The 27,481-nt window shown below is 54.5% G+C and overlaps 2 long non-coding RNA genes and 1 pseudogene across 2 annotated transcripts; 1 reads left to right on the plus strand and 2 right to left on the minus strand.

Moving 5' to 3' along the window:
- Window positions 1–598: 598 nt before the first annotated feature.
- LOC110741530 lies at window positions 599–1,514 on the plus strand. Its single transcript, XR_002517836.2, has 2 exons — window positions 599–891; window positions 1,183–1,514. It is a non-coding gene; the product is annotated as an uncharacterized LOC110741530 (long non-coding RNA).
- A 140-nt stretch (window positions 1,515–1,654) lies between these two features.
- LOC100999058 lies at window positions 1,655–4,124 on the minus strand (annotated as a pseudogene).
- An 8,289-nt stretch (window positions 4,125–12,413) lies between these two features.
- Window positions 12,414–13,504, minus strand: LOC108582734. Its single transcript, XR_001896573.3, has 2 exons — window positions 12,969–13,504; window positions 12,414–12,586 (listed from the first exon to the last, which is right to left on the minus strand). It is a non-coding gene; the product is annotated as an uncharacterized LOC108582734 (long non-coding RNA).
- Between the last annotated feature and the right edge of the window lie 13,977 nt (window positions 13,505–27,481).

Here is a 27,481-nt window from a genome sequence, read left to right on the forward strand (position 1 = left end):
TAGGAGGTGTCAATGACGGACTCAATCAATGAATGAATTGATCCCACCACCACCAGCTGCAGGCCCGCCTCTTCCTTCCACAGCCCACCTCCGCCTCCCAGTCTCGCCAGGTGGCACTGCCTTCGCTCCTGGTCCCTGAGCGCCGCTCGCTTCACCTCCCGCGTGGGCAGGGGGCAGCCGCGACGCCGGCCCAGCGCCTCCGAGCCGGGAACCGCACAGCTCCCGGCGATGGCCCCGAGCCCCGCGCGCTCGAAACCACGGCGCCGCTCGCTGGCGGCCTCGGGACGGCAGGGACGGCTGGAGGTGGCGCGGATCGCGTCCCCGAGGCGCGCAGCGCGCGACCGAACCACGCGCCCCGCCCGCTGCGGTCCGCGAACAGCCGCGCGCACCGCCCCACGTGGGGCCGCACGAGCTGCCGGTCCCCGCACCCGATTGGCCGCCGCACAGCCAATTAGAGAGCAGAGGAGGTAGCGGCGGCGCCGATTGGCCGCGACGGGCCGGCCCGGGGGAGGGGGCGGAGCCCCTTTTGTTCTCTCCGCACCCCGGGGTTCGCGCGACTGCGAGCGCCCCCGCCCCGGAGCCGGGGTCCGCGCTGGGGGTCTGGAGGGGGCGGGGGCGCGGCCCGACGCCCCACCCCCAGCTTGTTCACAGCCGCCAGGGCCCAGCGCCTGAAGCGCTGGGACAAGCGCTTTCATCTCCGTCCCTCAGTTTCCCTCCCCTCGTCTTCTGCCTGTGTCCTGGGAGTTATGGAGAAGCGCAGCCCTTGGCAAATTAGCTTGGGACCTTCCTAAAACCTAAGCCAATGATAGACAGGCCCGATCTTGCCTGAGAGAGACCCCCAAGCCGGAGAGGCAGGTGTCCAGGTAACCCTAACCTGGGACCGTTTTCAGGGTGAGTTTTCTCCTAATCACGGCTGGGGCGTCTTCGTCCAAGGTGGGGCTGGATGGGGGTGGGCAGAGGCCCCCACAGCCACAGCCTGGCCAGCTGTGCAAATGCTCCCTAAACCGTCCCCCTTTTCAGTCACTCAACCAACCAATCAGTCCATAGCAGGGGCCTCCCTCTGGGGTGGAAAGTGGTGACCCCAGGGACCAGGGACCTTCACAGGGAGAGAGGGCTGTGATCTGGGCTAGGGTGTCAGTTCAGCCTGGGTTTCCTGACCTCCAGGCCCACGTCTTCCCTTAGACAACACCTGAGAGCATCTCCCAGCGCCACTGTGGCCACACACATCCCTGGGAGTAGGACGGGCCACCGCGCTAAAGCTGTGAACACAGGGCCCCCAATCTGTAGGCGACGGGCCTCTCCCCTGCAGGGGACAGGATCAGGACCCTGGGAGCCCCCAGTCCCCCTCCCAACAGTTATTACCTGGAAAACCCCCTAAGCCCAGGTTGATGAAGAAGGTGAGACCCTGACAGTGGCCAGGGCCTGGGATGGCAGCTTGACCAAAACGGGGGTCATCTCCAAGGTCATCCTCCCAGACCTGGGAGTCTAAAAACATTAAACCCTTCAGAATGACACATTTGCGTCAGATCACTGTTCAGAACGCGGCTGGTGCCATTGACAGAGCAGGAGCAGTCCCTGGGCTGAAGTGGCTGCACTGCTCTGGTGAGCGGGGGCACCTGCGCGAGCTCCCAGGCCCAGAGGCCTCCCCCAAATCCTGGTGTTAGTGGCCCATGGAAGGACTCCCAGCCCCAGAGCCTTGGCAGGTGTCTGCAGCTCCCCAGGGGTGGGGTGCTGGGAGGCTGACATCTGTGGAGTGTTTTTACTGTTGAACAAATTGAATCAATTAAACAGGCCCCATCGGGGTGGCTGGGAGCAGTGAACAGGAGGGAAGAGGGGAGTGGAGCCAAGAGGACAGCCTGAGGGCGTCTGTCTCCCCAGGCGGGGTTCAGACACACCTCTTTCCCTGGATGTTCCAGGGCAGGAGACCCCCGTGTTGATAAGAGGGAGGTGAGCTAGTGGAGGTGGAGTGGGAGGAAAGTCGGTGGGGACTGTCCCTGTTGTGTATCCCCTGAAAGCACGCCAAGGCCTGTGTCTCCTACCCAGCCATCTCTGGGTTTCTCAGCCCCCAGCCCTGTGACCCTTTGAGGCACCGGAGCTCCCAAGACACCCCAGCCTCCTTTCAAAGGCATTTTATTGCTTTCACAAGGAGGCCTCCGGAAGCTGGAAGGCTCCACCAGAGAAAGAGAGGAGGCTGCCCAGGGAGGCTGAAGGAGGCGGAGAGGAAAGAGGAAACATTGTGGGGTAATAGCAAGGGCCCAGGGTCACCCACCTGGAGCGGAAGCCTCCCCCTTGGGCAGGCTGAGAATGACGCAGGCGCCGGCTGCTCTGTGACCCAGCTGACCGAGGGACAGCCCCTGCCCGGGAGCTCCAGCAGCTGCTGCAGTGTCCCTCCTGCCCAAGCAAGGCCACAGGGCCACCCCTCTAATCCGTCCCCAGAGGTCCAGTGCCGCTGCCTCTCCTCCAGCTGCTGCTCAGGGGAGTGAGGTTTCCTGAATGAGGCCACCGGCAGCGGGCAGCCAGCCCCTCTCAGCATGGCGCTTGCCCAGGGCCTGGGCTCCGTCACATGCCAGGATAGTGGTCACCGTCACCCTGGACAGACCACCTCTGTCCCTTCATGTCAGGTGACCATTATTGGGCCCCCTGAGGCAGACGAGCGTCTCACCAGCAAGCTCCCAGGGAGGACAGCGTGGTCAGGGCCTGCCTATCCGCCAGCATTCTGGCCCCTAGGCCCGCAGGCTGAGGGCACTGGCAGGCACCAGGACAGGGCTGGTTTGGCCGAGGGACCTGCTTCTTGGGCAGCACCAGGAAACAGCCGGGAACCAGGACTGGAAAGGGCGGAGACCCTCCCAGCACCCACATGCATGGCGTGAGCCCTGCGTGGGTGCAGCCCCTTCCGCAGCCCGAATTCCAGGCCCAGCTGCTGCAGGAGGGACCGCCAGCCAGGGGCGCAGGGCAGAGGGTGGGGGAAGGCGCGGCGCTCGCGCTCTTCTTGGTTCTTGCTTGGATGGCGCGGGCTGAGGACCCCCACACGTGCGCTGCGGTGCAGAGGTGTTAGGATCCGAGGGGGCTGCCGGTCTGGGCCGGCGCATTCCGGCCCTGGGCAGTGGGGTGGCCTCGGCGTGCGTGGCTCGGTTGTCTGCAGGCAGGCACGCGGCACTGTGAGATGCGAACGTCCGTGACTTAGTCCACGGGACCGTTTCTGCATTTTCACGCCAACCTGAAGAGCTGCAGCGCAGCCGCGAGACAGGAAGTCGCTGCCAGGTGGGCCGGGACCGCGATCTGAACTCGCCTCTGCGGCCTCCCGCTCTAGCCGCCGGTTCGCAATCCTGGCGTGAACCGGGAGATCAACCTCCGGCGCCCGCCACAGGCGCCCTCCCGCGGGAACCAGCAGGCAGGAGCGGTGCGGGGGCGCCCTCCAGCGGCCGTGAACGGGATGGCGGCCGCCCGCCAGGCCCCAAGCGTGGCCGCGTGGGCAGCGCGCGCAGCCGGCAACTGAAAGCCAGGAGCTCCTCCTGGGTGGGCCTTGGGATCCCTTCGCACCCTGTGCGGCCGCCTCGTGGTGAGCGCCCCCGCCCCTCCCCGCAAGGCCGGTGTTCCCAGCTGGATGGGCAGGCAACCTGGGAACCAGAGGGAGCTGCTCCGGTTGGGAGGAGAAAGCCAGCTCGGTTCCCGCCTGAGCCCCGAAGGGGGCCTGGCCAGAGGGAAGGAGCACTCTGGGTTCGGGGGGCTGGGGGAGCACAAAGGCAGGAACTGGGGAGCATCAGGCCAGGAGATAGGGGAGAACCTAGGCAGGCGCTGGGGGAGCAGCCAGGCAGGGGCTGAAGAGCAGCAGGCCAGGACCTGGGGGAACATCCCAGCCAGGAGCCAGGGGAGCAGCCAGGCAAGAACTGGGGAGCATCAGGGCAGGAGCTGTGTCGCGTGTTATCCCCGTGACCTGGAGTTGTGTGTCCTGGGAGGAGCACAGCATTTCAGGGCCCTGTCTGTACTGGAGCCGCCTCTGTGCGTGCATGCCGAATGAGCCATCCTTCCCTCGCAGCTCTCCCAGTGGGACTGAGAACTGTTAGGCACACACCTGGTGAAGCATTGCTGCCCTTTCCCGGCCCCTGGCCTTGCCCTCCCTCCCCAGCCCCTGGCCTTGCCCTCTCCCCCCAACCCCTGGCAACCTCTTACCTACTTTCTATTTCTGTACTTGCCTATTCTAGATGTTTTATAAGTGAAATCAGACAGAAGTTGTCCTTTGTGACTGGCTCATCTCACTTAGCATAATGTTTTCAGGCCATCTGTGTGTGGTGTGCGTCAGAATTTCCTTCCTTTTTAAGGTTAAATCATAGTCCATTGTATGGAGGGACCACATTTGTTACTCCATTTATGGATGGACACATGGGTCGTTTCCACCTTTTCTCTGTGGTGAGTATCGTTGTCAACATTTGGAATAACCCGTGTTGAGGACACTGTTCGTGTATCCTGCCTCCAGTTCTCTGGGTGTGTGACTGCGCGGAACTGCTGGGTAATTCTACCCTCCGCTCTTTGAGAACCACTAAAGTGTTTTTCACAGCGCATGCATTGTGTGAGAGCTCCAATTTCTCCACATCCTCACCAACACTTACTGTTTTTATTATCGTTCTTGTTACACAGCTTTCATTTTAAAAAAGCAATTTTTTTTTTTTTTTTTTTTTTTTGAGACAGAGTCTCACTCTGTCACCCAGACTGGAGTGCAGTGGCACAATCTCGACTCACTGCAATCTCTGCCTCCCAGGTTCAAGCAATTCTCCTGCCTCAGCCTCCCGAGTAGCTGGGATTACAGGCACCCGCCACCATGCTCAGCTAATTTTTTGTATTTTTAGTAGAGACAGGGTTTCACCCTGTTAGCCAGCATGGTCTCGATCCCCTGACCTCGTGATCCGCCCACCTCGGCCTCCCAAAGTGCTGGGATTACAGGCGTGAGCCACATCACCCAGCCCAAAAGCAATATTTTCATACAAACAATATTCTAACACTAACTGAAATAATTCACAGAGATGGAAAAAAAAAATTTTTTTTTGAGACAGGGTCTCATTCTGTCACCCAGGCTGGAGTGCAGTGACCTGATCTCGGCTCACTGTGACCTCCACCTTGCCCAGGCTCAAGTGATTCTCCTGCCTCAGCCTCCTGAGTAGCTGAGATTACAGGTGCACACCACCACGCCCGCCCAGCTAATTTGTGTGTGTGTGTTTGTGTGTGTTTGTGTGTGTATTTTCAGTAGAGACGGGGGTTTCACCATGTTGGCCAGGCTGGTCTCGAACTCCTGCCTGCGGTGCTGGGATTACAGCTGTGAGCCACCACGCCCAGTCAAAATATTTTTTATTTACCTCCAACCCCACCACCTAGAGATGACCACTGCTAATTTTTGTTGATAGTTTTTGGCAACAAGCTTGTTTGCTTTCTAAGCACTGTTGTTTTGTTTTGTTTAGAGACAGGGTCTCGCTCTATGGCCCAGGCTGGAGTGCAGCGGCGCAATCACAGCTCACTGTAGCCTCCACCTCCCGAGCTCAAGCGATCCTCCCGCCTCGGCCTCCCGAGTGGCTGGGACAACAGGCACGGGCCCCCTCCAGTCAAGCATTGTTTTTCTGACCCGCAGGATGGGAGCAGGGAGAGCGGGGCTGGTCGGGGGTCGACGGAGAGGCCCTGCGAGGGCCAGGCCCGGCCAGGTGGGACGGGGCTCCGCGTCTCTCTGCCGGCGCTTCTGCGCACGGGCTCACTACTGGGGGCGGCCGGGATCACGTACTCGCTGGCCTCGTCTCCGGAGCGGCAGCGGGCGGCTTGAAGGAACGACCCCGCGGGCCGGCGCAGGCCTCCCCAGGCCGCGAGACCCGGCCGGAGACTGACCCTCCCCGCCCCTAGCCCCAGAGGCCCGCGGCGAGCCAGAAGCCACGCACCCATTGGCCGAGAGCGCGGCCGTCCGGGCCAATCACAGGGCGCGCGGTGGGGACAGCGTCAGGCGCGTGCGCACTCGGCCCTCCCGGTCGGTCTGCGGGCGGACGCAGCGCCGGCTTCTGGAGTTGGGGCGCTGTCCTGCCTCCCGGCGGGCCGGGAAAAGCGTCTCGTACATGCGCCCTCCGCGGCCCGCGACCCCCAGCCCTCGGCCTAGCCCCAGGCGGGTCTATCGCGCTGTCCCCAACCCCGGACGGGCCTCCTCCAGCTGCCGGGTGGAGAGGCTGGGGGGCTTTTCCCGAGGTCGGCGGGAAGGCTGAGCCCAGGCCCCACCGCGCCCGAGGAGACGGCCCCTCGCGGGCTCTAAAGGCCCCGGGGCCGCCGGGATGTTCCGGGGCCGGGTTGTGCCCGCTCCCGTTTCCGGCTCCGCTGCCCTCGGACACTGTCCCCTCTGGCCCTACCTTGGTCTGGGAGAGGTCGCTAAGGGGGCAGAGGGCGCTGCTAGGGGGCCCTGCGGGTCTCCCGGCCTCGGCCCCCCCAGGTGGCCCGAGCGGAGCTCTGCACAAAGTCCTCAGGTAGCCGCGGCCTTGGTTCCAACAAAACCCCTCGCACTGACCGGGCCTCAGCTGACCTGGGCAGCCTACTGACCCGACCCCGACGCCTGGGCCCTCCAAGCCTCTCACGGAAAGGGAATGGGCTGCAGGGCACAGCGAGGCTGGACAGCGGGCGCTGGCCCAGGACTCCCCTTGCCCAGAGGAGAACATGGAGGCTGAGACTCCGGGGAGCCCAGCTTGATGCCAGGAGCACTTTGCAGAGGGACACGGGTGGGGCTGGCAAGCAGTTCACCCCTATGCAGTAACGGGAGAGCACTAAAGTCAGCAGCACGCCCCCGCCCCAACCAAGGCCACTGCCACCTCCCACCATCCCGACCGTCCTTTGCTCCCTCAACCCTTGTTGCTGTGGGGGCTTGGGGATATGTTAGATTCTCACTGGCCCGGACCTTTGCTCCCCAAGGGCCGCCTGGCTGTAGAGCAGGACCCCCAGGTCCTGGAGAGAAGGGCAGAGGCGGGCCGACCAGGAGCTCTGCAGAGGAGCCAACTCTGGCCTGCGGACCCAGGGCTCTCACCGGCATGTAAACCTCTGGGTCACAAGGCTTGGAGCTCCATGCTCTGGCAAACTGGGCCTCATACCACCTGTCCGCCCTGCACCTGGAGAACTGACAGTCTACACGCCCAGCACTCAGAGCAGAAGCCAAAGCATTCCCGGAACCCACAGAGCCCCAGCTAGCCTGGCCCCCTGCCCCAGCCCCCACGGCGCTGACCTGGCCTCCCTGCAGCTCCTGGAATGCACCCAGGCTGTGCTCGCCCCGGGGCCTCTGCGTGCCCATCCCTCTGAAGACTGCTCTTCTTGCTGTAGGCGCCCCCATCTCCTCCCACAAATCTGCTCACATGTCTTCTCAGAGGGCCCCCACACCCCTGTCTAAATGTTCAGTCCCCTCTCCCACTCCTCATTCCCCTCAAGCCCAATTCCTGCTTGGGTTCTGGTAGCTGGCGCCCCCTTCCCCGCTGCTGAGGACCTGAGCTCTTTCTGCCCCTCTGTTTCCTGCCGCATCCTGCCTGGCTCCAGGAGGCCTCTCTAAGCATTTTCTGACAACAAAGCTGCAGCTGCAGATGCCCCATAAGATTCCAGGCCAGCGTCAGCCCTCCTCACCCGCATGCACCACAGCTAAAGCACGCATGAGCACCGCTGAACGCCACCAGTTCAGCTGCCAGAGTGCTGCATCCGTCGGCAAGGGAAACGGAGACCCTTCCATAGAAAACAGGCAAAGACTGAGCAGACATTCACAATGGCCCCAAACAAATGGAAAGAAGCTCACGCCCTCCAAAAACCAAAGACATGCAAATTCACACAGCCAGGAAGTGTCATTTCTCACCTTCCGAACTGGCAAACATGGACCAGGGTGGTCCTGAGTGTTGGTGGGGATGCTGGCAAGGTGCCCTCAGGGAGGGAGGGCACAGCCCTGGGGGACTATCTGAGCCTGCGGGGCACCTATTCGTGCCAAGGAATCAGGAGCCACAGCCCCCTGGGGACCCCATTAGCCTCACTGCGGCTAGGCCCGGAGAAGCCCCTCAGTGTGAGGACGCAGGAGCACTGAGCCCCAGCACAGGCCTATGACCTATTCCAGGGCCAGGACTGTTCCTTCCTGCCCCAGCTCCTTGCCTGTCTCTCTGTCCCAGTGCAGTTAATAGTGGATGTTTCTGAGTCACCAGCTCGAGGGCGTGTGGCCCTGCAGCCTGGTCAGGGGCCCCCCAGTTGGGGTGGGTGGCTTGGCTCATGACCTCGGTGGAGGGGTCCCTGGGCACCCTGCAGGTGGCAGGAGGAAGCCAGAGTGGCCCCAGAAACACTCCTTAAAGGGCCAATAAATCACAGCCCCGTCTGCCTACCCCCTCCACATCGCTGCCTGACGTTTTTTATATTGATGCATTAATTTATCTTTAAAAATGGGCAACACTGCTTGTTTGATTTCCACAGAGGCCACACGGGGCAGAGAGTGACAAATTATTTCCTGACCCTCGAGTGGCTGATGTAATGAGTTCCCCACACTGAAGACCCATGTCCCCGGCTCCCAGACCCTCCTCGGTTTGGCTTGGGGCCACTCTGGTGCTGGGACGTCACTAATGCTGTCCTTGACAGGTGACTTGTCTGAAGCCTGGGACGCCCATCCGTCTGGGACCTGTATCAGGACCGCATGGCCTTGCCCCCTGCATCTCTCTTCCATGCCTTACAGGGGGCTGGGGGCCAGGTGGGGGTAGGGGCTGCCCCTTCCTGGGGCCTGACGAGGCTGTGACCTCAGCTCATGGGGACAGTTTGGATGCTGCTCATTCGTTTGCCTACATCGCCAGGACAGTCAGGATCTGGGAGCATCACAAAAAAGGGAGTTATTCACAGCAAATATGAGTGTGTTCACAAATAAATCCGAAGGCAGCTTCCACAAGAATTCTTTGTCTACTCTGGACGGGCAGAGGCCATCTGAGCTCGGGACCTCGCAAGAAGGGATTCAGAGGAACCACATTCCGCTTTCTAAGTGTGACCCTCAATCTGCTCCAAGTGGACTTGAGACATCTTAATAACAACACCGACTAGCTACTAAAACGAACACAGACAGGCCGGAGCGCGTGTGCACACCCCCACACACACACAGCAGAGCAGCAGCCATCCAGGGTAGGTAGCCTCCCAGAGGGCCCGCAGGCCCGAACCTCTGTCCTCCTGTCGGCCACACCCCACCAAGGGAGGGTCTGTGTAATCAGTAGAGCAGGGCAGAGGCGCCAGGAGGCCAGTTTAGAGAGACACAGCACACAGCAGCTTCCGTCCTGGTTCTCCTTCTCCCTCTCTCCCCCACCTCTCTCCCCGCCCCCCCCCCCCCCCCCCCCCCCCGTGCCATCTCTCGTTTCCCTTCCTCTACATGGGGAGGAACTCACTCTCTGCCAACAGCCAGGGGAAAACGCTTGGAAGTGGATTTTCCAGCCCGGCATGCAGCCTCGTGGAAGACCACCCAGGTGAGTTGCTTCCTGTGCCTTGGCTGCTGAGAGATGATAGCTGCTTGCTGTAAGCCCCTATGTTTTGGAGTAATTTGTTACACAGCAGTAGAGGGCCAATGCACTGCTAAAGCAGCAGCAGGAGCAGGTGCAGCCAGGCACCTAAGAGGAGCTGGTTATAAATACCGGGGAGTGGCTCAGCCTGTAATCCCAGCACTTTGGGGCCGAGGATGGAGCCAGCCTGGACAACATAGTAAAACCCCGTCTCTACAGAAAATTAAAAAAATAAAACAGCCAGGCGTGGATCCGATGCTTCCGTGAGGACTTTGAATCTCCAGGCAGTGACAAAGAAGATATCAGAGACTCAGGATCAACAGCAGCTGGGCCACTCCCCCTCCCCCACTGAGCCACTCTGAGTGTGGGCGACCCTTCCTTGGGTTCCTTCCCACCTTCTGAAAAGGGTTCTGTTGGGCCGGGCGCGGTGGCTCAAGCCTGTAATCCCAGCACTTTGGGAGGCTGAGACGGGCGGATCACAAGGTCAGGAGATCGAGACCATCCTGGCGAACATGGTGAAACCCCATCTCTACTAAAAAAAATACAAAAAACTAGCCGGGCGAGGTGGCGGGCGCCTGTAGTCCCAGCTACTCAGGAGGCTGCGGCAGGAGAATGGTGTAAACCTGGGAGGCGGAGCTTGCAGCGAGCTGAGATCCGGCCACTGCACTCCAGTCTGGGCGACAGAGCAAGACTCCGTCTCAAAAAAAAAAAAAAAAAAAAAGAAAAGAAAAGAAAAGGGTTCTGTCGACTGTGGCTTCAGTGGGACCTGATCACATCCCCAAGACTGCCTTTTTTCACTTTGTTACCGAGGGTTGGGCATCTGGTTACTGAGGGTGGTGTGCACCTGTAGACGCAGCTATTCCAGAGGCTTGATGCAGGAGGATCACTCGGACCGCGGAGTTCCAGGCTGCAGTGAGCTGTGATCACACCACTGCACTCAAGCCTGGGCAACAGAGAAAGACCCTGTCTCAAAAAAGAAAGAACAAACGAATGAGAAAGAAAGAAGGAAGGAAGGAGAGAGAAGGAGAAAGAAAGGAAAGAAAGGAAGAAAGAAAGAAGGAAAGAAAAGAAAGAAAGAAAGAAAGAAAGAAAGAAAGAAAGAAAGAAAGAAAGAAAGAAGGAGAAAGAAAGAGAAAGAAAAGAAAATAAGTAAAGAGGGGGGAGGTAGGCGTGGTGGCTCACACCTGTAATCTCAACACTTTGGGAGGCCGAGACGGGCGGATCACAAGGTCAAGAGATTGAGACCATCCTGGCCAACATGGTGAAACCCCCTCTACTAAAAATACAAAAAATTAGCCAGGCTTGAAGAGAATTGCTTGAAGTTGGAGGAAGAGGTTGCAGTGAGCTGAGATCGCACCACTGCACTCCAGCCTGGGGACAGAGCAAGGCTCCGTCTCAAAAAAAAAAAAAAAAGAAAAGAAAACACAGGGAAGAGGAGGGAGAGAGGAGACCTCAGAGTTGCGCAGCTCTCCTTTTCTGACCCAGGACATCAGGGGAAGCCCTGCATTTGTGGCCATAGCCCTGGGATGGATGGAGCCCAAACACCCTCCTCTCCATGTCTCCATTTCCTGGGGGCTGCAGGCCCAAGCTATCTGGTCCCTGGCGGGAGTCAGCTCTCTGGTCCTCCCCTCATTCATTTGCACATGGTGTTCCTTCTGCCCAGAAAATTCTTGGCCCTCCCATGTATCAGAAGCCACACGCTCACCTTCCAGGGCACTTCTGCCCACACGAGCATTTCCTCCATCATGGAAGGAGGGCCATCCCCTGCAGCAGACAGTACTACAGGCTTCAGGGAGCTGCCCTTCACCAGAGGGGCTGTCTGCAGACCCACCCACACGCCTGGAATACCATGGCACTTAGTAAATATTTGCTGACTCAGGGCATGCAGGTCAACTCTCTGGTCTCTGCTAGGAACCAGAAAGTGGGGAGTGTGGTGGTAACAGGACTTATTTACACAGGTTAACAACCTGCCGGTGAGGTAGGAAGCTGCCACCACACTGATTAAGAAACTGAGGCACAAGGAGGTTGTATAACTTGACTCAGATTGCACAGCTATTAAGTGGCAGAGCCAGGACACAATCCAGGTAGGCTGGCTCTGCATCTACACTCTTAACCACTGCACTTGCTGCTTTCCTGGAACAAAACCACCTGCTTGTCGGGTGCCTGCCTCCATCAGCGCCTGCCCCTCGCCCGCCAGCCAACCGGGTCAGTGCGGCCTCTGCTCCATCATGATTGGTTCAGGCAATCCAGGCCTCAGCCAATCAGAACGCAGCTCTCTGATCCAGCTCGCCCGGAGCGCCTGGGTTCTGCTGTTTCCCAGCGTGGTGGCCTGGAGATGGCTCGCTCCCTGTCGCCCAGGCTGGAGTGCAGCTGGACAATCTCAGCTCACTGCAATCTCTGCCTCCCGGGTTCAAGCGATTCTCCTGCCTCAGCCTCCCAAGTACCTGGGATTACAGTAGGTGGCTCACGCCTGTAATCCCAGCACTTTGGGAGGCCTAGGTGGGCAGATCACGAGGTCAGGAGTTTGAGACCAGCCTGGCCAATATGGTGAAACCCCGTCTCTACTGAAAATACAAAAATTAGCCGGGCGTGGTGGCGTGAACCTGTAGTCCCAGCTATTCAGGAGGCTGAGGCAGGGGAATCGCTTGAACCCGGGAGGCAGAGGTTGCAGTGAGTCGATATAATGCCACTGCACTCCAGCCTGGGTGACAGAGAGAGACTCCGTCTCAAAAAAAAAAAAAAAAAAAAAAAAAGAGAGAGAAAGAAAAGTGAGAACTTCTGTTTGCCATAGAGCTTCATGCACATACACGCATTGGTCTGCAGAGGCAGGCCCACGGGGTATCCAAGTAAGAACGTGGTGCTAGTGAGGAATAAATTCAGATGCAAGCATCAGAATACCCAACTGACAGGAGATTCAATGTATGGAGGCTTTTCTTCTTTTTCGTGTAACTAGAAATCTGGAGGTGGGAGTTATCCCCATCACTACCCAGACCCCTTCAGTCTCTCTGCTCCGACATCCTTGGCAGGTGGGCTTTGGTACGTTGTTTACAGGGCAGCTGCTGGAACTCCATATACCACACACACGGCTACAGTCAAGGCACAAAGAAAGGATGAAGAGACAGCGCCAGTCACATCTGTGCCCTTTTATAGGGAAAGACAAACCTGCCCTAGAAGCCCCTGCAGTGGATTCCCCAGGCCTCAACGGCCACCCATGATCGGGCATCCTATGAGGGATTTGGAGACGGCAGAGAGCCAGGTTGTCATGACAGCATCGGCCAAGCATGCTTCATTCCCAGGGTCTTGGCAGCCCTCCAAAAAGTAGAGTTCCATAGGCAGGAAAGAAGGGGAGCAGATTTTGGTGGGCAGCAGGTCTGCCTGCCACAGGTGGAAAGACAAGACATGGGGAGGTTCGCAGATTACCCGCGGGAGTGGGGATCAGATCAAGGGCTGCCTGGCTGGGTACAATACCTGAGATCCTGCTGCACAGCTGGATGAGGGAAGAGCCCTGCTGCTGCGGCTGCTGCTCTAGCACCCTCAGCAACAGCATGGATGTCACAGATGCCAGCCACCAGATGTCAACTAGCCTCACTGCCACAACCTGTTCTATGCTGCTCCGGCTTATGGTGTGAAGACACCACAGGCTTCCAACTGAAGGTTGGAGGTGGATGCACCTGATTGGTGGAGCCTGAGCCATGTGACTGAGTCCTGACAGCAAGGGATGCTGGGAAAGTTAGTATCTACCATTTTTCAATTTATACAGAAAGATGAGTCCTGCTTTGCAAACTGGAGATTAACTTTAGGTGAGAAGGAGATTCCTTATACGTGCAGGGAGCATAAGTTGGCACAAGTTTTTGAAAAGTAATGTGGCAATACATACGAGCATCCTAAAAAGGCTATAGCCTGGTGGGGCCTGGTGGCTCATGCCTGTAATCCCAGCACTTTGGGAGGCCGAGGTGGGCAGATCTCGAGGTCAAGAGATGGAGACCATCCTGGCTAACACAGTGAAACCCCGTCTCCACTAAAAATACAAAAAATTAGCCGGGCGTGGTGGCTGGCACCTGTAGTCCCAGCTACTCAGGAGGCTGAGGCCGGAGAATGGCGTGAACCCAGGAGGTGGCGGAGCTTGCAGTGAGCAGAGATCGCACTACTGCACTCCAGCCTGGGCTACAGAGCAAGACGCCGCCTCAAAAAAAAAAAAAAAAAAAAAAAAGGTAGTGGCTGGCGTGGTGGGAAACCTTTAACACTCATGACATCATGACAGAGTTGAGAGTTGATTATAACCACAATCATGTGGGAGAAACTGGCTTGTCCAATGAAGAGAGTAAGTGAATCTCAGCCCAGCCATCCTGCAATGAATATTTAATAAACCAGGGAAAAAAGCTTAAGTTCTAATGGCAAATGGAAAGATTAGGATATACCTGTAGTTGTCTTGGCAAAGTCTTACAAGGTATTATTTATTGAAAGCAACAAGTCAGTTGTGCAAGCCTGCCTGATTTGAAATTAGTTGGCAGGAATGTTTGGAAAATTCCTCATATTTAAAAAAACTTCCCCTTGAAAATTAGGAAAAGCCTGAAAATGAAAATACCTGGGAGAAAGCTGAAGATGGTTGGCCGAGAGGTTTGAAAATGTGGGCATTCCCAGACAAGTTCAATGATGCCGTAAATAAGAATGCTTGCGGCCTGGCTCAATGGCTTATGCCTATAATCCCAGCACTTCGGAAGACTGACGTGGGAGGATTGCATGAAACCGAGAGTTCAAGGCAACCTGGGCAACATGGCGAGACCCTACAAAAAAATTAAAAATTAACCAAGCATGGTGGCTCACACCTTTAGCTCCAGCTACATGGGGATGCTTGAGCCCAGGAGGTCAACGCTGCAGTGAGCTATGTTTGCACCACTGCACTACAGACTGGGTGACAGAGTGAGACCCTCTCTCAAAGAGAAAAAACAAAAATGGAGGCCGGGCGTAGTGGCTCATGCCTGTAATCCTAGCACTTTGGAAGGCCTAGGTGGACGGATCACTTGAGGTCAGGAGTTGGAGACCAGCCTGGCCAAAATGGTGAAACCCCATCTCTGCTAAATATACAACAAAAATTTGCTGGGTCTGGTGCCACACGCCTGTAATCCCAGATACTCAAGAGGCTGAGTCAGGAGAATCGCTTGAAGCTGGGAGGCAGCTATGTCAGTGAGCCAAGATTGTGACACTGCACTCCAGCCTGGGCAACAGAGCAAGACTCCATCTCAAAAAAGACAAAGGACTAGAGACACAGTGTCTCAAAAAATGTGGATCATTAGGTGAAGTTCCTTGCAAGGTTTGAGGCCAGAAGTTTGAGACGGCCTCAGCAACACAGTAAGACCCTGTTCCTAAAAAGGCGAGGTAGCCGGTGGCTCACACCTGTAATCCCAGCCTCCTTTGGGAGGCCGAGGCGGGCGGATCACGAGGTCAGGAGATCGAGACCATCCTGGCTAACATGGTGAAATCCCGTCCCTACTAAAAATACAAAAAATTAGCTGGGCGTGGTGGCTGGCGCCAGTAGTCCCAGCTACTCGGGAGGCTGAGGCGGGAGAATGGCGTAAACCCGGGAGACGGAGCTTGCAGTGAGCCGAGATTGCACCACTGCACTCCAGCCTGGGCGACAGAGCGAGACTCCATCTCAAAAAAAAAAAAAAAAAAGTAATTGCATTGGCCAGGTGTAATGGTGTGCACCTGTACCCCCAGCTACTCAGGAGGCTGAGGCATAAGGATCACTTGAGTCCAATAGGTCAAAGCTGCAGTGAGCCATGATTGCATCAATGCATCCTGCGCAACAGAATGAGACCCCATCTCTTAAATAAATACATACGTACATAAGTATCAGGTCATGGAAGAATATATCATTTTTTTTTCTTTTTTGAGATAAGGTCTCGCTGTGGTCCAAGGGTGGCGTGCAGTGGCACAATCTTGGCTCACTGCAGCCTTGACCTCAAGAGCTCAAGTGATCCTTCTGTCTCAGCCTCCGGAGTAGTTGGGACCACAGGCACACACCACCACACCTAGCTAATTTTGTTTCTTTTTTGTAGAGATGAGGTCTTGCTATGTTTCCCAGCCTGGTCTCAAACCCCTTGGCTCAAGTGGTCCTCCTGCCTTGGCCTCCTAAAGTGCTAGGATTACAGGTGTCAGCCACCGAACCTGACTGCAAGAATATATTCTTTATGTGTAAAATATTTTATTTTATTTATTTATTTTTAATTTTTTTTTTTGAGACGGAGTCTCGCTCTGTCGCCCAGGCTGGAGTGCAGTGGTGCGATCTCGGCTCACTGCAACTCGCCTCGGGTTCACCTTAATTCTCTGCCTCTCCTCCTGTGCTGGGACTACAGGCCACCCACAATATTTTAAAATATACATTTCGGGACAGGCATAGTGGCTCACGCCTGTAATCCCAGCACTTTGGGAGGCTGAGGCAGGTGGATCACCTGAGGTCAGGAGTTCAAGACCAGCCTGGCCAACATGGGTGGCTCCCTGTCTCTACTAAAAATACAAAAAAAAATTAGCCAGGCGTGAGTAAAGCATGCACCTGTGATCCCAGCTGGGGAGGCTGGTGAGAGGTGTTTGAGCCAAGGGCCTGGGGAGGGTTGTAGTGAACAAGAGCTCACCATTGCACTCCAGCCTGGGTAACCAACTCTGTCTCAAAAAAAAAAAAAAAAATACACACACACACACACACATACACACACACATATACCACACACATACACACACATACACACACACACACACACACATTATACACACACACACACACACATACACACACATACACACACACATACACACACACACACATACACACATACACACACACACACACACACACACAGGTATAGAAGGGACTTCTGCTTCTGGCCATCACTGGGTAACTGGTATGGGACTTGCTCTCCTGCCGTATACAACTAGAAAACTAAGAAAGTGTGAAACATTCACTGTTTTAAACACAGGACAATAGGCAGCGCAGGACCATGACCCCTAAGAGATCACAAATGATGTGAGCCCTGCAGTTATCGTGGCTTCCCACCTGCAGGTCTTTCTGGACTGAGACACAGAACACAGACATCACAAGTGAACTGGGGTGATGGAACTGGGTTTACAGAAAGAGGCTGAAGTGATTGGAATTTGCACGGCAGAGTGTGCCTGTGTGGAGGTAGCAATGCAGATGATGAGTTATAGAAATCTATATAGAGGTCCCCTTAAGGATTTTGCTGAATCTTTTTTTTTTTTTTTGAGGCGGGAGTCTGGCTCCTGTCGCCCAGGCTGGAGTGCAGTGGCGGGATCTCCCAGCTCACTGCAAGCTCCGCTACTCGGGTTCACGCCTCCTGCCTCAGCCTCGAGTAGCTGGGACTACGAGCCGCCACCTCGCCCAGCTAGTTTTTGTATTTTAGTAGAGGCGGGGTTTCACCGTGGCTGTAGGATAGTCTCGATCTCTGACCTCGTGATCCCACCCGTCTCGGCCTCCCCAAAGTCACTGGGATTACAGGCTTGAGCCACGTGCCCGGCCTTGCACGGGAGGCGGAGTCTCACTCTGTCGCCAGGCTGGAGTGCAGTGGCGCCAATCTCGGCTCACTGCAAGCCTCCGCTCCCGGATCCGCCATTCTCCTGCCTCAGCCTCCCGGTAGCTGGGACTACAGCCGCCCTGTGCCCGGCTAATTTTTCTATTTTAGTAGAGAGGCGGTGTTTCACCATGGTCTCGATCTCCTGACTGCTGTGATCCGCCCACCTCGGCCTCCCAAAGTGCTGGGATTACAGGCGTGGTATCCCGACCTCCAGCTAGTTTTTGTTTTTTTTGTTTTTTTTTTTTTTGAGCCAGGTCTTGCTCTGTCGCCAGGCTGGAGTACCCAGTGGCGGGATCTCAGCTCACTGCAAGCTCTGCCTCCCAGGTTCCGCCATTCTCCTGCCTCAGCCTCAGTAGCTGGGACTACAGGCACCTCGCCCGGCTAGTTTTGTATTTTAGTAGAGGCAGGGGTTTCACATGTTACGCCAGGATAGTCTCAATCTCCTGACCTCATGATCCAGCCCGTCTCGGCCTCCCAAAGTGCTGGGATTACAGGCTTGAGCCACCGACAGCCCAGTTTTGTATTTTTTTTTAGTAGAGGCGGAGTTTCACTGTGTTAGCCAGGATGGTCTCGATCTCCTGACCTAGTGATCCGCCCATCACCGGCCTCCAAAGTGCTGGGATTACAGGCTTGGCCACCACTTCCCGACCTTTACTGAATCTTAAACTGTGCATATGTACAAAAGGAAACATTGGACTGGCGAAGGTGGCTGGGTTGGCATGGTGGTGGCAGGGCTGCAGGAGGCTGGGGGCAGGGACTTGCAGCAGTTGCGGCATAGGCGGTGGGGTGTGCCCAGCAGGGCCAAGCATTACAAATTGAAGACTGCAAAGCTGACTCCGCCTGTAATCCCAGCACTTTGGGAGGCTGAAGCAGGTGGATCACCTGAGGTCAGGAGTTCAAGACCAGTCTGGCCAACACAGCCAAACCTTGTCTCTACTAAAAATACAAAAATTAGCTGGGTGTGGTGGCACATGCCTGTAATCCCTCACCCAGCCAAAAAATTTTAAAAGACTGACAATACCGAATGTTGAAAGAGAGCTACAGGAACTCTCATACATTGCTGATGTGAGTGTAAAATAATATAACCACTTTGGAAACCCATTTGACAGTTTCTTATAATGTTAAATGTCCACTTACCATATGATCCAGCAATTCCACTTGTAAGTATTTACCCAAGAGAAATGAAAGCATATGTTCACATAAAGACTTGTACATGGGCCAGGCATGGTGACTCACGCCTCTAATCCCAGCCCAGAGGCTGAGGCAGGTGGACCACTTGAGGTCAGGAGTTGGAGACCAGCCTGGCCAACATGAAAACCCGTCTCTACTAAAATACAAAATTATCCAGATGTGGTGGTGTGCACCTGTAGTCCCAGCTACTCAAGAGGCTGAGGCAGGAGAATCGCTTGAACCCAGGAGGCAGAGGTTGCCGTGAGCTGAGATTGTACCATTGCATTCCACCCTGGGCAACAGGGCAAAAGCTCTGTCTCAAAAAAATATATATTTTTTTTTAATCTTTTTTGAGGCGGAGTCGCCTTTCTATGCAGCCCAGGCTGGAGTGGGCGGATCTCAGCTCACTGCAAGCTCCGCCCTCCTGGGTTCCGCCATTCTCCTGCCTCAGCCTCCCGAGTAGCTGGGACTACAGAAGCCTGCCACCTAAGCCCGGCTAGTTTTGTATTTTTAGTAGAGGCGGGGTTTCACGTGTTAGCCAGGATGGTCTCGATCTCTCCTGACTCGTGATCCGCCAGTCTCGGCCTCTAAAGTGCTGGGATTACCACGAAGCGAGCCACTCGCCCCGGCCAATATTTTTTTAATCTTGCATACCAGGGATGGAGATAGACAAGTAACAGAGGGTGGAAGCGGAGGAATGCGTGCTTCCCGGGGGAGGACTGGGTTGTGTGGGGATGCTGTGGACGGCTGCACAGGTGGTGCACTGCACAACTCCGGGGGATGCCATTCACATAGACTATGATGCTATATCACGTGGGAAGTATGCGCCATGGCAGTCCTCTCTGGAGGGAGCCCTGAGAAGGGCCGCCAGCAGGACAGGGTTGGGACACATCCTTTCCAGCAGGAAAGGACTCCAAACAGCCACCAGCAGGTGGGCAGGCCAAGCATAGCTGAGGGGAGCCATGGGAGGCCATGAGGGGCTCTGGGTATGGCAGGCAGCCCCAGCACTTGGCAGCTCACGTGCTGCACAGAGGAAAGCACCTGCCCACAGCTGTCTCTGGCTCTGAAGTTTGGGAACCACCTCTAACCAAGCAAGGGTCCTGGAAGTCAGAAAATCTCTCAGTCATCGGAGCCAGGATTTACCAACATGAACCATTGAACTTCCCCCTTGGTCTCCATCCTCTATGAAAACATGAAAGGGGCTTGAAATTGCATCCAACAAACACAATGTCCATCTCTTGCCGGGGAAAGTGGGTGTGGGTAGAGGGATGCCGGTGGTGTGGACAGGCTCCGAATGCTGCAGGAAGGCTCGGCTTGGAGAGCCTTCTGCACCCCTTGGAGAACATCCTCCACCTCTGCCTACCATCAGGACCCGGGGATCCTGGGGAAGGAGAGCCCTTTCAGGAGTGCCCTGAAGTCCCCCAGCATGTGTGACACTTCTCAGAGCAGGCGTCCCTTCCAGAAGTTTCTGTTAACTAAGCTGAATGGCATTTAAGATATTGAAGACTTATGCCAGGTGCGGTGGCTCACGCCTGTAATCCCAGCACTTTAGAAGGCCGAGGCGGGCAGATTACTTGAGGTCAGGAGATCAAGACCAGCCTGGCCAACATGGTGAAACCTCGTCTCTACTAAAAATATAAAAATTACCCGGGCGTGGTAGCGCATGCCTGTAGTTCCAGCTACTTGGGAGGCTGAGGCAGGAGAATCACTTGATCCCGGGATGCGGAAGTTGCAGTGAGCCGAGATCGCACCGCTGCACTCCAGCCTGGCGACACAGCGAGGCTCCATCTGGAAAAAAAAAAAAAAAGACATTGAAAACTTGAGGTGTGCCCAGATTGTGGTCTCTAAAACACCAGTACCCAAGAAAGGCCCAGGCCACTGGGGATGTGGCTGGTTTCAGCTCTGGAGAGGGAAACGGACGCGACTCCACGGAGCAGCGACGCTGTTGGTGATCGTCCGGCCAGATTCAGGCGCCAACAGACGGGAGGAGGATGCTTCGAGAACCAAGGCCAAAACTGTAGCAGATTGAAACACGAAATACGTGCAGATCGGCCCGGCGTGGGGCTCACACCTGTAGTCCTAGCACTTGGGAGACCGAGGTGAGAGAAACCCAGGAGTTCAAGACCAGCCTGGGCAACATAGTGAGACCCCATCTCTACTAAAAAAAAAAAAAATTGCCAGGCGTGGTGGTGCATGCCTGCGATTCCAGCTATTCACAAGGTTGAAGCCAGAGGATGACTTGAGCCCAGGAGTTTGAGGCTGCAGTGAGCTGTGATTGCACCAATGCACTCTAGCCTGGGTGACAGAGTGAGATCCTGCCTGGAAAAAAAATGCAAATTAATGAGTTCATAATAATACTATAAAAGATAGCTGGCCACTTTTGGAAGATGCTGGGTACCAGCTCATTCATCTATACCCGGAAATCACAGGGAAGATCCCATGTGTCTTCCCTTTCCAGCACAAACTATAGCTCGGGGGAGCGAAATTGTTGATAAAGGGGTTTCTCTTTGCATAAGAATTCCAAATATATAAACAAAGAAGGAAGGATAGGATTGGCCGGGTGCAGTGGCTCACACCTGTAATCCCAGCACTTAGGGAGGCCGAGACAGGCAGATCACGCGGTCAGGAGATCGAGATCATGAGGTCAGGAGATCGAGACCATCCTGGTGAAACCCCATCTCTACTAAAAATACAAAAAAACAAAACAAAACAAAAAAAACGCCAGGCATGGTGGCATGCGCCTGTAGTCCCAGCTACTCGGGAGGCTGAGGCAGGAGAATTGCTGGAACCTGGGAGGCAGAGGTTGCAGTGAGCTGAGATCGTGCCGCTGCACTCCAGCCTGGGCGAGAGAGTGAGACTCCGTCAAAAAAGGAAGGAAGGAAGGGAGGGAAGGAAGGAGGGAGGGAAAGGATGAGATGAGAAAAGAGGGAGGGGAGGGGAGGGGAGAGGAGGGGAAGAATAATTTGTAACCACTAGTGAAATAGCAGGTCCTGGCAGGGATTACCAATAGCTGCTAACATCACAAAATCAGGCTCTGTGGGACTCTCCCCCTCTCCATGAAGTTGCACCCACCATATGGTCATCTTCTTGCTAAAAAAAAAAAACCTGAATGAGATTAAACAGGCCAATTTGGACATTTACACGTAGATCTAACAAACTATAGGAAATACAAGGGGTTGAGGAACATGTCACATCAACCACAAGGATGAAATCAGCAAAATCCAGACAGGTGGAACCCTCTGGAACAAAATACCTGCCTTCTTCCACAAATAACCTGAAAGGAGAAAAATAAAAGAGGGTAAATCCAGCGGTTTAAAGAGATTCAAGAGACATAATGGCCAAATGCAATGATTGGAAACAAACCAACAGTTAAAAGAAATTTAAGGCTGGGCATGGTGGCTCACACCTGTAATCCCAGCATTTTAGGAGGCCGAGGCGGGAGGATTTCTTTTTTTTTTTTTGAGATGGAGTCTCGCTCTGTTGCCCAGGCTGGAATGCAGTGGCGCGATCTCGGCTCACTGCAAGCTCCATCTCCCAGGTTCACGCCATTCTCCTGCCTCAGCCTCCTGAGTAGCTGGGACTACAGGCGCCCGCCACCACGGCCGGCTAATTTTTTTTGTATTTTTAGTAGAGACGGGGTTTCACCGTGTTAGCCAGGATGGTCTCGATCTCCTGACCTAGTGATCCGCCCACCTCAGCCTCCCAAAGTGCTGGGACTACAGGCGTGAGCCACCGCGCCCAGCTGGTGGGAGGATTTCTTGAGACCAGGAGCTTGAGACCAGCCTAAGCCACATAGGGAGACCCCATCTCTACAAAAAGTTTAAAAAGTATTTGGGCGTGGTGGTGCACGCCTGTAGTCCCAGCTACTCAAGAGGCTGAGGTGGGAGGATTGTTTGAGCCTAGGAAGTCAAGGCTGCAGTGAGCTGTGATCGTGCCACTGTACTCCAGCCTAGGCAACACAGCAAGACCCTGTCCTCACAAAAAAACAGACAAACAAAACAGCAACAAAAAATTTAAGACAACCAAGGAAATTTGGACATTAGATGATACCAAGTATCAATCAATAATTGGTGGGTGGGGGGCATGATGATACTGAGATTTTTTTTCTTTTTTTTTTGAGACAGAGTCTTGCTCTGTCACCCAGGCTGGAGTGCAGTGGCTCAATCTCAACTCACTGCAACCTCTGCCTTCCGGGTTCAAGCAATTCTCCTGCCTCAACCTCTGGAGTAGCTGGAATTACAGGTGCCCGCCACCACGCCTGGCTCATTTTTGTATTTTTAGTAGAGACGGGATTTCACCATATTGGCCGGGCTTGTCTCGAACTTCTGACCTCGTGATCCGCCTGTCTCAGCCTCCCAAAGTGCTGCGATTACAGGCGTGAGCCACCGCGCCCGGCTTGTGGTTGTTTTTTGAAAAGAGTCTTAGGCTGGGTGCAGTGGCTCACGCCTGTAATCCCAGGGAGCCTTAAGCAGGAGGATTATTGAGTCCAGGAGTTGGAGAACAGCCTGGGCAGTACAGTGAGATGCTGTCTCCAAAAAAAAAACCACAAAAACAAACAAAAAGCTAGGGCGGAGGCCAATCCCCGGCCGTGCTGAGCCAGGATCTGATTCTCTCAGCCCCTTTCAGCAGCACCTGTCCTCCTCTGAGTCAATATATTGCTGTTGCTGCTGGGCACAGTAGCTCACGCCTGTCATCCCAGCACTTTGGGAAGCCGAGGCGGACGGATCACCTGAGGTCGGGAGTTCCAGACCAGCCTGACCAACATGGAGAAACCCTGTCTCTACCAAAAATACAAAATTAGCCGGGCGTGGTGGCACATGCCTGTAATCCCAGCTACTTGGGAGACTGAGGCAGGAGAATCGCTTGAACCCACATGGCGGAGGTTGCAGTGAGCTGAGATTGTATCATTGCACTCCAGCCTGGGCAACAAGAGCAAAATGCTGTCTCAAAAAATATATATACACACACACACACACACACACACACACACACACATATATATATATATATACTGCTTGCTAAACAAAACTGAATGAAAGCCTTCCCGTTAGCATCTCATGTGACCTGGAAACACGCACGGGGCTGACCTCAGGCCAGGTATGCACTGGGCTGGGGGTCATGCCCTCCAGCGGCTGCTGCACTCCACAGAGCTCCCCTGAGGGCTGGCATGGAGCCTGGTCTGGTCTGGAGCTGAAAGCATGACCTGGTCCTCGCCAGTCAAGAGCCTGCAACAGGGCTGGCTGCGGTGGAGTGGGCAGGGGACCCCGCCAAGGCTGGGGAGTGCTCCAAGCCTGGAAACAATTTGATCTGATTGGCTTTGCTTTCAGATGTCAGACTTGGAAAACTGGGTCCTCCAGCTCACAGTTCACCACAGCTGCTTCTGCACTGTGCTTCTTGGTTTTCTTATTTTATTCCTCCCCAACACACAGTTCATTCTCCCTCCCATCCTATTCTCTCCCCATAGACACAAACTGTGTGCTTGCTACATGTCCTCAGACATGCATATAACCGAAAACATTCATTGTGATAAAAGAAATATGTAGGCCGGGCGCGGTGGCTCAAGCCTGTAATCCCAGCACTTTGGGAGGCCGAGATGGGCGGATCACGAGGTCAGGAGATCGAGACCATCCTGGCTAACACGGTGAAACCCCGTCTCTACTAAGAAATACAAAAAATAGCCGGGCGAGGTGGTAGCGCCTGTAGTCCCAGCTACTCGAGAGGCTGAGGCCGGAGAATGGCGTGAACCCGGGAGGCGGACTCCGCTTGCAGTGAGCTGAGATCCGGCCACTGCACTCCAGCCTGGGCGACAGCACGAGACTCCGTCTCAAAAAAAAAAAAAAAAAAAGAAATATGTAGGCCAAATACGGTGGCTGACGCCTGTAATCCCAGCACTTTGGGAGGCCCAGGTGGGAGGATCACTTGAGGTCGGGAGTTTGAGACCAGTCTGACCAACATGGAGAAACCCCATCTCTACGAAAAATACAAAATTAGCCAGGCATGATGGTGCATGCCTGTAATCCCAGTTACTTGGGAGGCTGAGGCGGGAGAATCACTTGAACCCAGGAGGTGGAGATTGCGGTGAGCCAAGATCACGCCATTGCACTCCAGCCTGGGCAACAAGAGCGACGCTCCATCTCAAAAAAAAAAAGGAAAGAAAGAAAAGAAAAGGAAATATGGAACATAAAAATTACCGTTTTAATCATTTAAAAGTGTACAGGCCAAGTGTGGTGGCTCACACCTGTAATCCCAGCACTTTGGGAGGCCGAGGCAGGCAGATCACCTGGGGTCAGGAGATCAAGACCATTCTGGCCAACATGGTGAAACCCCACCTCTACTAAAAATAAAAATTAGCCGGGTGTGGTGGCACATGCCCGTAGTCCCAGCTACTCGGGAGGCTGAGGCAGGAGAATCACTTGAACCCAGGGGCCGGAGGTTGCAGTGAGCCACGTCACACCACTGCACTCCAGCCTGGCGACAGAGCAAGACTCCATCTCAAAAACAAGTGTACAAATGGCCGGGTGCGGTGGCTCACGCCTGTAATCCCAACATTTTGGGAGGCCAAGGAGGGTGGATCACCTGAGGTCAGGAGTTCGAGACCAGCCTGGCCAAAGAAGTGAAATCCTGTTTGTATTAAAAATACAAAAATCAGCTGGGCGTGATGGTGCACACCTATAATACCAGCTCCTCGAGAAGCTGAGGCAGGAGAATCACTTAAAGCCGGGAGGCGGAGGTTGCAGTGAGTTGAGTTTGCACCACTGCACTCCAGCCTGGATGACAGAGCGAGACTCCATCTAAAAAAAAAAAAAAAAAGTCCAATTCAGTGGTATCAATTCAGTGGTATCAAGCATATTCACAATGTTGTGTGCAACCACCATCTCTGTCCGATTTCTTCACCCCAAACAGAAACTATGCCACATTAAGCAGTCCCTCCCCGTCTTCCTTCCCTCCCCTCTAGCCCATACTCCACTCTCTGTCCCTATGGATTGGCCTGTTCTGGACGGTTTCTAGAACTGGAGTCATACAGTGACCTTGTGTGTCTGGCTTCTTCCACTGAGTGTGCTGTTTCCAAGATCCACCCTTTTCTTTTCATGGCTGATCAATATTCTATTTCTCTCTTTTTTTTTTTTTTTTTGAGATGGAGTCTCACACTGTCACCCAGGCTGGACTGCAGTGGTGTGATCTCGGCTCACTACAAGCTCTGCCTCCCGGGTTCACGCCATTCTCCTGCATCAGCCTCCCGAGTATAGCTGGGACCACAGGTGCCCAGCTAGTGTTTTTTTTTTTTTTTTTGTACTTTTTAGTAGTGATGGGGTTTCACCGTGTTAGCCAGGATGGTCTCCATCTCCTGACCTTGTGATCCGCCCTCAGCCTCCCAAAGCGCTGGGATTCCAGGTGTGAGCCACCGTGCCTGGCCGATCAATATTCTATTTCATAATGGACCGCATTTCGTTTATTCATTCATCAACTGATGGACATTGGGTTTTTCCACCTTTTGACTGTAGTGTTGCCACGAACATTCATGTCCAAGTATTTGTTCGAATAATAGTTTTCAATGTTGGGAGTATGTACCTAACAGTGGAATTCCTGGATCATATCGTAATTCTGTGTGTAGCTGAAGAACTGCCAAACTGTTTTCCACAGTGGCTGCCCCATTTTATATTACATTCCCACCATCACTGTACCAGAGTTCCAATTGCTCCACATCCTCACTGGTCCACTGGTCCTTTCTTTCTTTTATTTTTATTTTTTGAGACAAGGTCTTCGTCTGTCATCCAGGCTGGAGTGCAGTGGATCAATCCCAGCTGACTGCAGCCTCAATTTCCCCAGGTTCAAGTGATCCTCCCACCTCACCCTTCTGAGTAGCTGGGTTATTACAAGCATGTGCCACCAAGCCAGGCTAATTTTTTGTTTTTGTATCTTTCGTAGTGGGATTTTGCCATGTTGCCCAGGTTGGTCTTGGACTCCTGGGTTCAAGCAATCTGCCTGCCTCAGCCTCCCAAAGTGTTGGGATTACAGGCGTGAGCCATCATCCCTGGCCCTCACTGTCACTTACTATCTTCCATTTTTTTATTTTTTGTGGCCATCCTACTGAATGTGAAGTGATATCTCACTGTGATTTTGATTTGCACTTCCCTAATGATCCCCTAATGATGTTGAGTATCTTTTTTATCTCCCTGTTGGCCATTTGTATATCTGGTTGGGAGAAAATGGCTATTCAGGTCCTTTGCCCATTTTTAAATTGGGTTCTTTTTTGTTTTGCAGGAGTTCTTTACATATTGTGTATACTAGATCCTTATTAGACATAATTTTGTGGGGTTTGGAGTTTTTTTGTTTTTGAGATAGGGTCTCACTCTGTCACCCAGGCTGGAGTGCAGTGGCTTGATCACAGCTCACTGCAGTCTCAAACCTCAAACTTCTATCAAGTGATCCTTTCTCCTCAGCCTCCTGAGTAGCTGGGACTACAGGCATGCACCACCATGCTCAGCTAATAAAAAAAAATTGGGCCGGGTGCAGTGGCTCACGCCTGTAATCCCAGCACTTTGGGAGGCCGAGGCGGGCGGATCACGAGGTCAGGAGATCGAGACCATCCTGGCTAACACAGTGAAACCCCGACTCTACTAAAAATACAAAAAATTAGCTGGGTGTGGTGGCAGGTGCCTGTAGTCCCAGCTACTCAGGAGGCTGAGGCAGGAGAATAGCATGAACCCGGGAGGCGGAGCTTGCAGTGAGCCGAGATCATACCACTGCACTCCAGCCTGGGTGACAGTGTGAGACTCCATCTCAAAAAATATATATATATATGTCTGGGCACAGTGGCTCATGTCTGTAATCCCAGCAGTTTGGGAGGCCAAGGCGGGCGAATCACGTGAGGTTGGGAGATCGAGACCAACCTGGCTAACATGGACAAATCCCGCCTCTACTAAAAATACAAAATTAGCCGGGCGTGGTGGCGCATGCCTGTAATCCCTGCTACTCGGGAGGCCGAGGCAAGAGAATCGCTTGAACCCAGGAGGCGGAGGTTGCAGTGAGCCAAGATCACGCCATTGGACTCCAGCCTGGGCAACAGAGGGAAACTCCATCTCAAAAAAAAAAAAAAAAAGAAAAATTGTAGAGACAAGGTCTTGCCAAGTTGCCCAGGCTGGTCTCAAACTCTTGGGCTCAGATGATCCTTCCATCTCAGCCTTGCAAAGTGCTGGCATTATACATAATCTTTTGGATCTGTTT

Source organism: Papio anubis, chromosome 17 (assembly GCF_008728515.1).
Source record: "Papio anubis isolate 15944 chromosome 17, Panubis1.0, whole genome shotgun sequence".
NCBI classification, from domain to species: Eukaryota; Metazoa; Chordata; class Mammalia; order Primates; family Cercopithecidae; genus Papio; species Papio anubis.